This window comes from Mandrillus leucophaeus, unplaced genomic scaffold, assembly GCF_000951045.1.
Source record: "Mandrillus leucophaeus isolate KB7577 unplaced genomic scaffold, Mleu.le_1.0 Scaffold804, whole genome shotgun sequence".
Taxonomy (NCBI): Eukaryota; Metazoa; Chordata; class Mammalia; order Primates; family Cercopithecidae; genus Mandrillus; species Mandrillus leucophaeus.
The window spans coordinates 891,447-908,359 of NW_012108742.1; the positions used below are offsets into that span (position 1 = coordinate 891,447).

The 16,913-nt window shown below is 37.3% G+C and overlaps 2 pseudogenes; one reads left to right on the top strand and one right to left on the bottom strand.

The window, feature by feature from the left end:
• The first annotated feature begins 11,866 nt into the window (after positions 1–11,866).
• On the top strand, positions 11,867–12,043 carry LOC105530206 (annotated as a pseudogene).
• A 1,885-nt stretch (positions 12,044–13,928) lies between these two features.
• Positions 13,929–14,606, bottom strand: LOC105530216 (annotated as a pseudogene).
• Positions 14,607–16,913: the final 2,307 nt, after the last annotated feature.

Consider the following 16,913-nt stretch of genomic DNA (forward strand, 5'->3'; position numbering starts at 1 on the left):
AAGGAAGGAGAGAGAGAAAGAAGAAAGAAAGAGAGAGAGAGAGAGAGAGAAAGAAAAAGAAAGAAGAAAGAAAGAAGAAAGAAAGAAAGAAAGAAAGAAAGAAAGAAAGAAAGAAAGAAAGAAAGAAAGAAAGAAAGAAAGAAAGAAAGAAAGAAAGAAAGAAAGAGAGAGAGAGAGAAAGAAAGAAAGAAAGAAAGAAAGAAGATGAAATTTAGAAAAAATAAAAGACATGAAGGAACCTGAAATGCATATTGCTAAGTGAAACAAGTCAATCTGAAAAGGCTACATACTGTGTGATTTCAACTAGATGGTGTTCTGGAATAGGCAAAACTGTAGATACAGTAAAAAGATCAGTCATTGCTAGGGGTTTGAGAGGAGAGATGAATAAGTGAAGCATAGGGAATTTTAACGGAACTGAAACTGTTCTCTGTGACACTGTAATGATAAATACATTTCTCAAAACTGGTAGAACTGTACAATACTGCTATGGACTGAATTGTGTCCCTCCCAAAATTCTTAGGTTAAAGCCCTAACTCACCCATTGTGACTGTATTTGGAGATAGGGTCTTTAAGGAGGTAATAGATCATAAGAGTAGAACTTGATATGATAGGACTAGTGATTGGTGTCATTACAAGAAGGTACGTCAGAGCTCTCTCTCTTTCTCTGTCTCCCTCTCTTTCTCTCTCTCTCTCTCTCTCTCTGTCTCTCTCTCTCACTCTCCGCTGAGGCACAGAGGAAAGGCAGTGTGAGCACACAGAGAGAAGGTAGTTATTTACAAACTAGAAAGACAGACATTTTCTCCACCAGAAAATGACCCTGCTGGACCTTAATCTGGCACTTCTTGCCTCCAGAACTGTGAGCAAATAAAGTTCTGTTATCTAAACCATGCAATCTGTGGTATTTTGTTATGGCAACCTGAGCAAACTAATACAAGCACAAGGAATGAACCCTAATGTAAACTATGGGCTTTAATTCATAACAATGCATCAATATATCAATATTGATTTTTCAATTGTAACAAATGTACCACACTAATGAAAGATGTTAATAATAGCAGAAAGTGTGTGAAGGGGCAGAGTTGGGAAGGAGTGATATACAGAACTCTGTACTTTCCCCTCAGTTTTTCTGTAAACCTGAAATTGCTATTTTTAAAAAAGTCTATTAATTTTAAAAAATACTTTGGCAGAGAACTTTTGTGACTCTTATAATATAGTGTGTGTTTCAATAAGATTACAATCTGACCATACTCTATAGCTGCAAATATGTCATTATAAATTGATAGTTGTATATGTTCATTAAAAGTTTTCATCTTTTTGGTCTTTGACAAAAATGTAATTTTGCTGACAAGGAGAAAAATGGTAAAATATTTTGAAGTTTATATTTTAAAATATTAGTATCAGTTAGGGTTTAATCAAGAAAGCAGAACCAGAGCTCCATAAAAAAAATTATACAGTCCAAAACCCTGTGGGTTTCTCAACCTCCAAAATTACTATTTTGGACCAGATTATTTCATGTTGCAGGAAGAGCTCCTATCCTGTGCACTGTAGGCTATTTAGCCATATACCTAGACTTTGCCCACCAGATGCCAGTAGCAACCCTTACATCTGCTCCCCTTAATCTCCCCACTCCTTCATGATTATGAAAAATGTCTCCAGAATTGCCAAATGCCCCCTGGGTATCAAAATCACCCTCATTTGAGAACCACTTATGTGAAGGGATTTAATGAGGGTATTGTGCAAGCTGGTTAAGCAGTCTTCATAAGGTTGGTGTCTCCAAATCTGTTGCTGAAGCTTGAGGTCTACAGGGTAAGCAGTCAGGAAGGGAGGATGAATGCAGAGTGGAGTGTGCAAGAACAAACTGGAACTCAAGAATGAGTGGGTCCCCTGCAAGGACGGGCTGAAACCCATGTCTCTTCTTGTTGCCTCCAGCACTGGTAGCATAGGTGTCCTACAGAAGCTAGGGCTCTTGATCAAAAAGCTAAACATACTTGGCCCAAAAGTCAGAGAAACTGAAAAATCTGGGAAAGGCAGAGCAGTGGCAACTCAGTTGCTGCCTCACATCATCAATGTAAACCAGCAAATAAGCAGCAATGTGTATGAGCTATAAAATGGCTACTGCTTCACTTCCATCCTACTAATCTTGCACAAAAACCTCTCTTGTGACTTACCCTAACCAGAAATACACAGAAAAAGAAATTCCGGAAAATGTCATGAGACTAATCAGCACATTACAAAGCCATCACAAAGTCTTACATTAATGCCATGAAATTAACATGTTCAAAACGGATTGAGTAAGCTCATCATAAATCTTACTTTTTATTTTCAAATGATCTTCAAAAAAATATAGAAATGCTCTCATGAATCTGCAAGGATCTTCAACAAAACATTTCCTACAGAATATTAAATCTATTCAGTTTATAATCAAATTCTGCCTCACGTTGCATGCACTGTGGTCATATATAAATCAGTCTTTTAAAATCAAAAATCAATTTAACACTCAGATGTAACATATATGGCATATTAGCAATTTCTAGTTGCAAAGGCCTGATGTTAATGATAAGGAGGAATAATATCAAAATATAATCCAAGTGAACCTCTTATCTGCTCCCACCCCTCTCCCTTTCTCTATCTAACTTTATCTCTCTTCCAGGCAGGGTAACCTTGAATAGCCTGTATTCGCATAATGCATTCCCTATTGATTTTTTCATTCCCAACTAATCAGTTTAGAATCCATCTGCCAGAGTGTGAAGGTGTCCTTGCTGGGGCTGGTTACAGACCTTTCCTTGTGAGTGATCACATAGATTAGGAAAGATGTAGTATGTCCTCTCTCTAATATATAAAATCTAGGTAATTTAGGATGTTTTAAGTATGGCATGGAGCATGACAGTTTCACAGTGCCCTATTTAGAATATTAAAAGATAAGACAAAACTCCTGCAAATAACAGAACACTTCTTCTGATCCTCTGTTACATGTCTAAGATAATGGGAGAGGTTTTATTTGGGAAACAACTCAAAAGACATTACCATATTGTGTTCAGTAGAATCTTTGTGAAGATGTCACTATCTGAATCAGGCTTGGACTGGGGCACTGACTGACTACCATTGTTGCACACCCATGAGGTAAATGATACCTCCTCTAAATTCTAAGAGCCAAACATTCCTGCTTCCCTATTACTCCAGAGCCTTAAAGGGTCTTGGCCACCAGAAGGATGTGTTCTGAGATAAGCAACATATTTCATAATGTTACAGATACCTTCTTAATCAAATAGATTATATCATTTATCTATCTCCCAGTGAGAATGTAAACTTCTACATGAAAGTGTAGAAAGAATTACAAATCTGCATGTCCTCATATCCTTAAATGCAGGAAGTCCATTCTCTTCAAGAATTTCTAAGAGGAATCGGGAGTGCTTTTGTTCCCGGACCAAACTGAGGGTCCGGTTGCTATTTTTCGCAGCCCAGTAACAAGATGCAGATGAACTGAGGAGGAAGAGAGTTCTTATTTCTGTAACTGATTACGAGGAGAAGGCCTGGAAGTTATCATCAGACCAACTCAAAATTACAAAGTTTTCCAGAGCTGATATGCCTTCTAAGCTATATGTCCACATGTAAGCATGCATTCATCTAAAGACATAAGTGATTAACTTATTTTAATCTATAACTAGGGTCTGAGTCCCAAAGACCTTCCTCTGGATCCTCAGTAAATTTACTTAATCTAAATGGGTCCAGGTGCTGCGGTGATTACCCTTATCTTGTCTCCTGCCAAATCACGGAGGTTTGGGGAGTTCCTTCAGACTCCCAATAAACTTGTTTGTGGAGGCCTGGGGAGTTTCTTCAGACCCCCAATGAAACTTCTTTAATCCTAAATGGGTCCTGTTAAGAAATCCTTTGTAATTTTGTCACACTTTAAGGCCCAGGAAAGGCCTGGGCAAAACTCCTGGTGGCTTTTTGTTACATTTCAGCCTTTGTATGAGGGCACTGGCTCAATCAGCTTTCAATGTTTAACATAGTTACTCAGTGCTGGGACATCTGTAATGGAGGCCTGTGTTAGTGAGACCTGGCCTGTCATGCTTTCACTGGCCCATGGGTCAGTCCTAATTTATTACTAGCCACTACAAATATCCAGAACTAGAGCTCACAGCCTCAAGCCTCAACACTCCATCAGAGGCTCACTCTAACACAGAACTCTCCTCCCATACTGGGTAATCATTTTATTGTGAGTGTAACCAGAAAAACACTGCTCACAAGAGATGGCATTGATGTTTTTGCAACATGTAGAGACCACTCATTCTATATTATACTCAAAGTATACCACAATAAGCTTGCTTGAATCCCAATGTGTCAGCAATTAGTAACATGGCCACCTTCTCCTGGGATATATAAATCAAGGTTTGACCTCTGTCTACAATGCTACTGGAACCTCTTCAAGATGTGGGCACTATCACTAAGCATTGCCCAACCTGGCAGACATCATCCTCTCTTCTAATGAATTCTGTCTTGGCTTCTTGGTCATGGTCTCTACAATCTGATTTCCACTGTGATCCTCTCCCTTGATTTGCCCAAATTTATGTATGAACCATTATTAAATGGTGGAGTTCTCCAAAAAATCATTATTAAATGGTAACTCAGCCTCTATGTGAATCAGTTTATGTAAATGGTTTAGGGCTACAGAGGAGGATCCCCTAACTCCATCCACCAGAATCTGTTTGCACCTCAGATAACACATCTTGTTACATTTCTTTTGATTTCTAACCCACTTCAACAAGTGTCAGTAACAAGGGTGCCCATTCTGAATCTAGATTATTGTTAAGGATTTAGGAGTAGATAAAGAAGTGGATTCCCTTGCCAAGACACTAGTTTCCTATCATTTTGTCTCCTGTATGTGAGCTTCCACTTCTTCATCTGTAAAAGGGGGATTAATAATAATAATAATATCTCTTAGATTTGTTGTAAGGATTAAATGAGTTAATGCGTACTTGTTAATTAGAAAAATATCTCGTATGGGCTAAGTGCATAATAAATGTTACATGAAATTAATATGAAAGAAAGAAAAGAAAAGCTGAAAAAATACAGACTCTTTGGGACATCTAGGAGTTGCTTTGTCCCTAAGGCCATTACATTAAGTTTCTGGAGCCCTTATCATTTAAACATTGTATAGTGCCAAATACTAGTTAGCTGAGAACATTACAAGGCTTGGATACTTTAGTAAATCTTTTTGCTGAGAATAAGTATAATAAAGCTCTTTTTTTTTTTTCAGAACAAACAGAAACTTCAAATAGCCAAAATTTTATCTCCCTATGTATTTTACTCTCTATTTTTTGTGGAAAAGTGTGATAAAATACATGTAAACAAACTGATATGTGGAGATTTTCTGTGGATTAGAAATTAAAGGAAAATATGGCAAATTATTAATAAATTTTGAATCTAGTGATAGGTATATGGGTATGTATTACACTATTATTTCAACTTTTTTATATGACTGAAAATGTTTCTAATGAACAGCAAGGAAAGGGGTAAAATTTAAGGTGTATATTAAGGTCACTGAAAATTCAGCCTTAATCATTATGGCTTCTATATATTGATATTATACACTGATAATTGATACTATAATGACCCTTAGACACTATAAAATCCTTAAAAGTGCCTCTTGAATTATCAAAGATTAATAACAATTAAAATTTTAAAAATAAAAATACAATTCATGAACAAGTTTATTGTAATAATGAAAAGCAAATCATTGGAAACCTAAAGTCTATTGACAAAGGGCAGAACAAAAGTATGGTACATCTTTACAATGAAATAGTATGTATCCATTAAATAAGAATGAAGAAGCACTTTATGTGCTGATAAGGCAATAATGCCACGATACATTAACTAACAAGAGCAGAAGATTGTATATAAAATACCATTGTTTGCCACGAGGTCAGGAGATCGAGACCATCCTGGCTAAACCCCGTCTCTACTAAAAAATACAAAAATCTAGCCGGGCGAGGTGGCCGGCACCTGTAGTCCCAGCTACTCAGGAGGCTGAGGCAGGAGAATGGCGTAAACCCGGGAGGCGGAGCTTGCAGTGAGCTGAGATCCGGCCACTGCACTCCAGCCTGGGCGACACAGCGAGACTCCGTCTCAAAAAAAAAAAAACAAAAAACCATTGTTTGCATGAGAAAAAGAAAGTAACTAATAATTAAGAAAGGATATCCTAAACATGGGTAAATAGGGAGGAAGCTGAGGGGATGAGAGGTAGGAGAGGGAAACTTTTAAAATCCACCTTTTGAAAACTCTTGAATTTTGTCTTATGGCAATGTATAATCTATTTTAAAAATAAATAAAATGAACATTTTAAAATAAACACTTAAATAGTAAAATAGAATAGCTAAGCAACATATTTTAGTCTATACTTGGGAAAGTTGCAAAGTTAACATGAAATTAATACTCAAATGACCAGGTATCAGGGCACTACAAAACTAGCAAAATCCATCCATTCTTTTTACAGTAAAGGTGAACAAGTGACAACTGGATTCCCTGGAAGGAGAACCTGAGAAGAAGAATAAAGGTCCTAGTAAAGTAATAAAACAACTAACTGCCTTACCCATTCTTTAAGAAACCAAGGAAGTTCTTGGTATATGGGTTTCCTTTCAGGAACACAAGGAAACCTTTGCACTGGTCACCAATTTTTGCACATTATATATCATACCATAACCTAGGGCTGGCTCTGGCTACAGAACATGGACTCAAAAAGCAGTTCTAGCATCACCTAGTCCTCTCCATATTGTCAATCCCAAATTTAACATTTTGAATTCCATATTCTTTTGCATCTTAACAATTTTTGCTACTAATTCTACCTATTTGTTTCTTTGCTTATTTATTTTTGCCAGGCAAATATGATTTAAGAAGAAAATAAAGAATAACTTGAGTTCAAATTCAAATATTTGTGTTAATCCTATTCTGGTTAAAATCTTGAATACTATAACTCTGTCATGTTCAAATTTATTTACTGACAAAATATTAATACTCAATCCTATCTACCTGGGGATTTTTCTGTCTTTACATGATGCTTTCTTTATCTAGTTATGTAATAACAGCTACTCTGTTGGTTCCCAGTAATTCCCATCTCCTAATATTCACGCCTCTGTGTAACCCTCAGCCTTTTAAGTATGGGTAGACTTAATGACTCATTCTAACAAAATATGGCAGAATAATGGGATGTCACTTTGAATATTAACCTATAAAGAGACTGTAGCCTTCCTCTGGGATACTCTCTCTTGCTCCTCCTTAGATTATTTGGCCTGAAGGAATCCAATTTCTGTTTTGCCAGGCTGCCCTGTGTAGGGGTCCATGTGAGTAAATTTGGAAGAAAATCCTTCAGCCCCAGTTAAATCTGAAGATGACTGCAGCCCGAGCCAAGAGCTTGACTGCTACCTGTGAGGGACTTTGAGCCAGAGGCACCCTACTAAACTGCTCCCAGATTCCTGACCCTCGGAAATTATAAGATAATGAATGATTATTCCTTTAAACCACTATATTTTGGAGTAATTTGTTAGCCAACAACAGATAACTAATACAAACTACAATTATAAACCACAATTTTAAATGCATGGCAAAATACAGCAAAATCTCTTGTCTAAAGAACAGAAACACCAAAGAGTAAATGTTCAATGATGTTGATTGTGTGATAAATTATTAGAAATCTCATTTCAATAATTCCACAATCAATGAAGTAATTTCATTTTAAAGTAATGAAGACCTTGGGATGACTCATCAAAAAATGAAATTTGTTTAGCATGGCAAATTTTGCATATTTTTGTATTCTGTCTGTGAATATTATTTTTTAATATTACATGCATTAAAAATTTCTGTATTTGCATAAACTGAATCACCAATTCCCAGTTACATCAGACAAAAAACAGTTTACTGAAGTTGAAATTCAATGTATATATAGATCTAAATTTTATTTCAGTTTTAATTCCTCCAGAATTGATGCCTGAAATAGAACTTGCTTTAAAAATGGGGCATGAGTGCCCTCTTGTGATGGAATAGGCATTTAAATTAATTCATAAATATTTTTAAGTTGCATATGAAATAATTTGAACCAAATCATTTAGCAAACACAAATTGCCCTCTATTGCTAGGCAAATTTATATCTGTACATTTTAGTAAGGGAAAGACAAGTACCTGAAAACTTGGTTGGTATTAATAGACAATATGAATAATTCACAATAAAATGCTGCTCCTTTTATGGTGCTGGTAACTCAAACAAAAACTTTGTAAAATAGAGTCTCTTTCAACTGACCATCAATTAATTATCTAGCAAGTGCTCTTCATTCCTGCTTTGAAACATAGACTCACAAAACAAGAGGAAGTCTTGGGACCAAGCAGGTAGGCTCTGATGTGCTTCCACTCCCTAGCTGCCACTGAATGAAGTGCCCGTTTTCTAAGCATCAGTCGTTTGATCCTGAACTATTTATGTCAATTGTACTTGTTTTAAATTTATCTAATTAAATAACATGCAAAGGAATTATTCATTGGAAAAGAAAGAAAATGTAGTTAAAGAAAATCAAGTTGGATTCTTTGGGATGACTTCAGGAAAGGTAATTGGGGAAGAAGACTTTCTTTTGAAACTACACAGACAAGAAAACTATAAAATATAGAAAATAGAAGTAATAAAAACTTCAAAAAATTCTAAACCTAAAAGTCTCACATCAGCAAACTACTTAAAAATACTTTTTAATAAAAGCCTTAACCGGCCGGGCAAGGTGGCTCACTCCTGTAATCTCAGCACTTTGGGAGGCCGAGGCAGGTGCATCACATGGGGTCAGGAGTTTGAGACCAGCCTGACCAACATAGTGAAACCCCATCTCTATTAAAAATACAAAATTAGCCGGGCATGGTGTCACATGCCTGTAATCACAGCTACTTGGAAGGCTGAGGCAGGAGAATCGCTTGAACCCTGGAGGTGAAAGTAGCAGTAAGCCAAGATCACGTCATTTCACTCCAGCCTGGGCAACAAGAGCAAAACTCCATCTCAAAAAAAAAAAAAAAGCCTTCACTCTCTATCAAAAGATTGGTAAAATATTCATTTGTATATTTTATTCTAAAGTAAAATATTTTAAGTACTTATTACCTTTTGAATGATTCTCCACTTAATGAATTTTTTGATTCACTAACACTAAAGGGTTTTTTTTCTTTAGATGCTCATTTTTTATATACATGTGTATTTAGATAAAAACTTCTGTGGAATGTATATATGGCCTGATTCTAAAATGAACTTTGGTCCACATGACCTGAAATACAAAAAGTCTGTCTGTGGTCTCTGGCATTGACACCTGGGAATATTTGTGTAAACTTTTGACCCTTAAAAGTACACTGTTTTTACATTACTGACCTCAATATATGGTATAAAAGTTTTATGCTGACAACTGCCTGGAATTCTCACCAAAGGAGGGCAGAAAATTTGGGTTTATTAATCTTTAAAGAAACCCAAATTACTTATCTGCAAGTCTAAGCATAGTTTTTCATGGTGACAAGACCAAATATAGAATCAGATAAGAAGGCTTCTACTTTGCTTTCTACATTATTTTTAATTATCCAGAAAACTATGAACATAATAAGGCCAAATTGCTGTAAATGGCCAATATTTCTCTGAATTGCATTTATTTTAAAATTTTTGAGCACCTACAATGTGCTCCTTCTGTTCTTCCCTTGAATTTACACAGGAGCCTCAGTAACAGTCACATCTATTATCAGATTTTAGTACACAATTGTCCTACTATGGACTTCATAAGAATTGTTAAAAGATAAAATTACAACAAATCTGGTTTTATAGATCTTAGGGTTTTTATTTGTGATTCTAGAATCAGGTAGCAGTCTGGACCAAAATGGTTCAAAATGTTCTGCCCCATCACATGTGCAGTTTATATTTTCAGCCATAGAAAAGTAAGTGATATACAGAAAATGAAAATGAGGTACAGTGACATCTAGATTGGTTAGAATTCAGTGTTCACCTTAGTTCAACTTGATTTTTACAGTTGGCTGCCTATAATTGACTGAAACTCAACTGCTGTGATTGGCTGAGACTCAGCTACTTTTTACAAGAGTGGATTACAGTCCGTTGACACAAGTTAGATTGCAGTTTACTCTATATGGAGAAACCTTTAGGACAAACTTAAAATATACACAGGGGCAGTTTTAGGCTGAACTTAATTTAATAATTCTGCCCTTTGGGTCAACTTCTCAATTTTGAGATGTTGACCAAAAGTTTAGGCACTGATGTCACTCACGCTGTGTCACCATTATAATGGATTTATTTGGTCTCAAATCCCATTGGGAAATAGCAAAACAATGAATTTTGTAAAGTGGGGACAAATAAACAGAACAATAAGGGGGAAAACCTGATTCGTCAACATCAGGCCTCCTCAGTCTCTTCTGGAAGGGTTAAAGCAGGTAGTACTTCCTTGCTCTGTTGACTCAGGCAGATTAAAATCTCTTGTTTTCAGGGAGATGAAAACACTGATCTGTTTTGGGATTTATCTGCTTCTTTAAAGTTTCCATTTTGTTATGTGGCATTTAGCATGAGTGACTTCATTTTGGTTTGGTCTGATCTGTTGGAGCAAAGTGCAAGACCTCAGCACAAGCAGTCACCTCTCATACTTTTGCTTAATAATTTCCCCCTTTTGGTTAGGTTCTCACCTAGGTAAGAGTGTGAGCAAAAAGCAAAACTTAGGGAACTTATGTTCAACTTATATTTTTCCAGTGGAAGTGAACCTGAATTCCATCAATATTCAATACCTTTAACCAAGGCAATCTAATTAACTTAGTTGGCTTTGTCTAATGCCATTGTATTTCTAGTATCTTATTTAACTGTTTTACAACTTGTCCAGTAAAGTAAGTACCTTTATCATTGGAGATTTTTCCAGGAATGCCCCATGAGAGAAATACACATTCTAATAACCTTTCAGTTACTATAATGGCATCAGCTTTCCTTCATGGGAAAGCTTCTACACAACCAGAAAACATGCACTGAAAATGGCAATTGAATGAAATCCCTCTATGAAATGTTCAAATGGCTCATCAGGTAGCAGAAATGTACCTGATGTATTGGCTGTTGTATTAGTTCATTCTCACACTGCTATAAAGAACTACGTGAGACTGGGTAATTTATGAAGAAAATAGGTTTAATGGAGTCACAATTCCACAGGCTGTACAGGAGCATGGCTGGGGAGGCCTCAGGAAACTTACAATCATGGTGGAAGGCTGAAGGAGAAGCAAACACATCTTCACATGGTGGCAGGACAGAGAGAGTGAAGGAGGAAGTGCTACATACTTTTAAACCACCAGATCTTGTGAGAACTCACTCACTAACACAAAAACAGTAAAGTAGAAATCCACCCCCATGATCCAATCACCTCCCACCAGTCCCTCCCCCAACATTGGAAATTACAATTCAACATGAGATTTGGGTGGGGACACAGAGCCAATCTGTATCAAGTGTCTTCTCGGAATTATAGGTTTAACAAGCCAAATACTGGTCATAAACCATGTTAACAGTTTTAGAACAGTCACAACACCAGTATTTTTTCACAATTTGGATCATTTTACCTCTTTCATTATAAGTCATGGAGTGCAAAGCTTTTAACAATGGGAGTTTTAATGACTCAGGAAGGAAAACTATCTGTCCACATTTACCATTGGATTTATATCCTCTTAAATGTCAATTTTGGATGGTTTGTGTGCAGCCAGGCACAGGAGGCTCCGCTGTCGGGAGCAATCAGACCTTCCAGCTCCTTGGACTTGACCTTCCAGCCGCCTCTCATGTACTTGTCTGGTGGGGGTTTGTGTTGATCAGGAGTGAATTCACAGTTGGTCTACCATGAACTGGAAGGTTCTCGAACACATGCACCTGCTGCTGTACATCTTGGCAGCGAAAACATTAATTATCTGCCTAGCACTTGCTGGAGTGAAAATATAACAAAGAAAAAGGTTGGAAGCAAAATAACAAAAACTGGAAGCTGAAAGGAAGAAGTAATCAGAGAAAAAAGATAACTGAATATTCCGCAATGTAAATGTCAGCTTGAGAAGACTACGGCTGAGAAGAAAGAGAAGACAAACTTAATTATTGAATAATGTGTCAGAGGACAAACTCCCAATCTAGACCTTTCACTTAAAATACTGTGAATTTATATATGCTTTTAAAAGAACCAGTATTGGCCGGGCATGGTGGCTCACGCCTGTAATCCCAACACTTTGGGAGGCTGAGGAGGGCAGATCGCTTGAGGTCGGGAGTTTGAGACCAGCCAGGCCAACATGGTGAAACCCCGTCTCTACTAAAAATAGAAAAATTAGCCGGGTGGAGTGGTGCGCATCTGTAATCCCAGCTACTCGAGAGACTGAGGCAGGAGAATCGCTTGAACCCAGGAGTCAGAGGTTGCAGTGAGCCGAGATTGTGCTATAATACTCCAGCCTGGGTGACAAGAGCAAAACTCCATCTCAAAAAAAAAAAAAAATAGAATTACAGGTCACTGTGAGATAATAGGCACTCATTTAACCAGAGTGATAATGAAAAGACTTTAAAAGGCAAACACTCTATAACACTCTATAATCCCAGCGCCTTGGCAGGCTGAGGTGGGAGAATCCTTTGAGGCCAGGAGTTCAAGACCAGCCTAAGCAATATGGCAACATGCTGTCTCTAAAAAAAAAAGGAAAAAAAAAAGAAAAATTAGCCATGCATAGTGGCATACCCGTATAGTCCTAAATACTTGGGAGGCAGAAGAATTGCTTGTGCCTAGGAGTTCAAGGCTACACTTAACTATGATCATACCACTGTGTTCTAGCCTGGGCAATAGAGCAAGACCTTACCACTAAAAACAAACCACCACCACAACAACAAAAAACCCCAGGGCAACATGGCAAAACCTCATCTCTACAAAAAAATTAAAAATTTGCCAGGCATGGTGGCACACACCTGTAGTCTTAGCTAGTTGGGAGGCTGAGGTGAGAAGATCACCTGAGACCAGGAGGTTGAGGCTGCTAGTGAGCCATGATCATGCTACTGCAATCCAGCCTGGGTGACAGAGCAAGACTCTGTCTCAAAAAGAAAAGAAAAAGGCAAACACAGAGTTACACATTTCTTTTTAAAAATGCCTACTTGTAGAAAAACGTGAGCTCTTTAATAGAGAGGACTCAATTGTCTTAAGTAATCAAAGGCTTAATAAAGGCAACATAAAACACAGGGAACTACAATGATAAAACACATTCTTTTTCCCTAGACCAATTATCTGAAAGGTAAAGAAGAACTTTTCATTATTTGCCATTAACAGCAGCTCAACACTCCAAGAAAAATCTTGTTTTAACAGAGAGAACCAAATTCTAGTTTTCTATCAATGTATACCTTTGAAATTAATGTTCAATTTTAGAAAAACTGAGAAAACTTCTCTTCTAACTTTAGCCAATGTGATCACACAGAAAATTTGTTTTATAAGATTAATCTTCCACAAGCCTTCTACAGTCTTCTTTCTTTCTAGTTTTGGAGCAGCCAGTCATTCCACTTTGGGACAAAAATTATCTTTTTTTCCCTTTACCAAAAACACATCTTACTTTCATCACCTAAGGAATTATTTTAATTGTCATATGTTAATTAGAAATTTTTCAACTTAGCTAACTTTTTGCAGCTTTTTTTTTTTTTTTAAATCTCACTCTGTTGCCCAGGCGGGAGTACAGTGGCGTGATCTTGGCTCACTACAACCTCCACCTCCCAGGTTCAAGTGATTCTCCTGCCTCAGCCACCCGAGTAGCTGGGATGACAGGTGTTGGCCACCATGTCCAGCTAATTTTCATATTTTTAGTAAAGATGGGGTTTCACCATGTTGGTCAGGCTGGTCCTGAACTCCTGACCTCAAGTGATCCACCTACCTCGACCTCCCAAAGTGCTGAGGTTACAGACATGAGCCACTGCATCCAGCCTTGGTTTTCTTTTTCTTATCCATACCACTATCATCCTCTTCGTCTGAAATCACATCTTCAATCTTGGGATTTTCTTCATCATCTTTTTCTTTTTCTTTCTCACCTTTCTCTTCCTCAGCCTCATCATCAGTGATTTACTTCTCTTACTCCTTTTCCAAATAAAAGATAATAGAATAGCCTATGAACTTCAAGTGCTTCTTTACTATTTATTTGACCCATCTCTCTTATAAGTACTCTGTCTGGTCTTCTTTAAGGCAGAGGATTACTTTGGTACCACTACCAATGAGCTCAACATGGTCAGCATATACATTAAAGGAATCCCCGGCAGAAGACTCCCAGGCATACTGTTCATCATCATTATGCTTTATGATCACAACTACTTTATCAGTCACCAGATAGGCAGAATAAAAGTAAACACCAAACTATTTGCCTAATCATGAAGATGTCTGCACTAGCCTGAATAACCTCCATAAATGCTTTAGACAGAACTTGTCAATAGTTCCCAAATTATTTGTGAGATAAGCCTTGGTCATGCCAATGCCTCATTGGTGATTTCCTTCTCTTGTTCAAAGTCAGGCTGTTTTCATGAGGGTTGGGGGGATGTCCCTGTTCAGCTGTTTACCACTGTCCAACCTGAAGAATTCTGTCATACTCTCAGAAAATATTGTGTAAGGCATCAGAAACATTAGAGATCAACTTTCAAAGGAAAATCTTCTTACAGGAATAGATGGTATTCTGCTCTGGGAAGTTTTCTGTTTTTCTGCATAGGAGTACCATAACTTTACCAATGTACAGCTATTAAGGCCACAGTTCTAAATAAATGAAACACATTATAAATTTCACAAAACTACAGTGAGGTCTTGTCAAGATAGCAGAGACCAGTAGGTTCTTTGAGAAACAATTCCGTAGATATGGGAAGACTCAGCACCACCACAGATTTTTTGGATAAACTTAAGTAAGTCATTTGCTTTTTCCATGCCTCTTTTCCCATTTTTAATGGGAAAAAAAAAAAACTATGCATTTTTTCACTGTACAATATGAATTGTCCCCGTCAGTCTGCTTTTCCCCTTTAAACGCTTAAGCCTTCACAATCATCTTTGGAGAAAGGCACGGAACACAGACCGTCCTGTCATTCCATGTTCTTTTTCCTGGGCATTGTTCTTAATTAATCTTGGCAAAATAAACTTCTAAAATTCACTGAGACTTGGCTTAGATACTTCTTGGTTTACAAACTAGTGACCACAAAGGGACTATGAGTAGAGTCACCCTGACTTTGGACAAATCTCATATCAGTACTTGGTACCAGCCTGAGCTATCTTTACTGTTCAAATCAATAGGACAATTTGCTGAAGTCCAGGAGCATCTCCTCCAGAGAATCCCTCTTCTCCCAAAATTTGGTTGAGGTCTAAGATTCATTTTGCCATACAATTCCTTTTCTGGAGTTTTACTCACTTCCAACAAGGCAAGTGAGTTCTCTTGCTTCCATGAAGAGTGAAAGCAGGCAACTCTTCTTTGGAGTTTCAGCTCACTTCTAACAGGGAAGACAAGTTTTAGTTTTTTCTTGCTTCCAGGATGGTAGAGAGTAGTCTTCAGCCTGAGCCCCATTCCTAGGTAAGTAGCTTAATTGGAGTTTGTCTTGGGAATGCACCTTAATGACTAAAATTTACGATTAACAGCCAGCTTGTCTTAATTTCCTCTTACCATTAGAAAGCTCAACAATTGTGTAAATTGTGCAATTGTTTTGCTTAACTATTTTATTTTTTTGTTCCTGTTTTTGTTCTTGTTTTTGTTGTTTTGATCTTTTTCCCATTGGGTTGGATTAACTATAACTGACTTGGTCAAATCTGAAGGAAAGTTCCAAATTATGGGGAACAAGGCCTCAATTGTAGAGATATGGTTTCACTATGCTGCCTAGTCTGACTCAAACTCCTAGGCTCAAGCAATCCACACACTTCAGCCTCTCAAAGTGCTGGGATTCTAGACAATTCCCAAAGAAGATATACAAATAGCCAACAAGCATGTGGAAAAATGCTCAACATCACTATCAGGGATATGCAAATCAAAACCACAATGCAATACCATCTTACTCCTGCAAGAATGCCCATAATCAAAAAAATAATAGATGTTGTCATGGATGTGGTGAAAAGGGAACATTTTCACACTGCTGGTCAGAATGGAAACTAGTACAACCACTATGGAAAACAGTATGGAGATTCCTTAAAGAACTAAAAGTAGATCTATTATTTGTTCCAGCAATTCCACTACTGAGTATCTACCCAGAGGAAAAGAAGTCACTATATAAAAAAGACACTTGCACACGCGTGTTTATAGCAGCACAATTCACAATGGCAAAAATATGAAACCAATTCAAATGCTGATCAAGCAATGAGTCTGTAAAGAATGTGGAGATATACACACACACACACACACACACACACACACACGCACACCCCCATACACCATGGAATACTACTCAGCCATAAAAAAGAATGAAATAATGGCATTCACAGCAACCTGGATGGAGTTGGAGGCCATTATTCTAAATGAAGTCATTCAGGAAAGGAAAATCAAACATCATATGTTCTCACAAGTGGAAGCTAAACTATGAGGATTCAAAGGCGTAAGAATGACACAGTGGACTTTGGAGACTCAGGAGAAAGGGTGCGAGGGGGGTGAGGAATAAAAGACTATACATTAAGTACAGTGTACACTGCTCAGGTGATGGGTGCACCAAAATCTCAAAAATCGCCACTAAAGAACTTATCCATGTAACCAAAAACCACCCATATCCCCAAAACTATTGAAATTTTAAAAAAAGAAAAAGAGAAAAAGCTTAATGGTTAAAAGCTTAATTAAAAGTTGATATCCAAGATGTATACACATATATATACACATATGTGACACATATATACATGTATACATGTATTTACAAATATATGTATATATACACATATGCA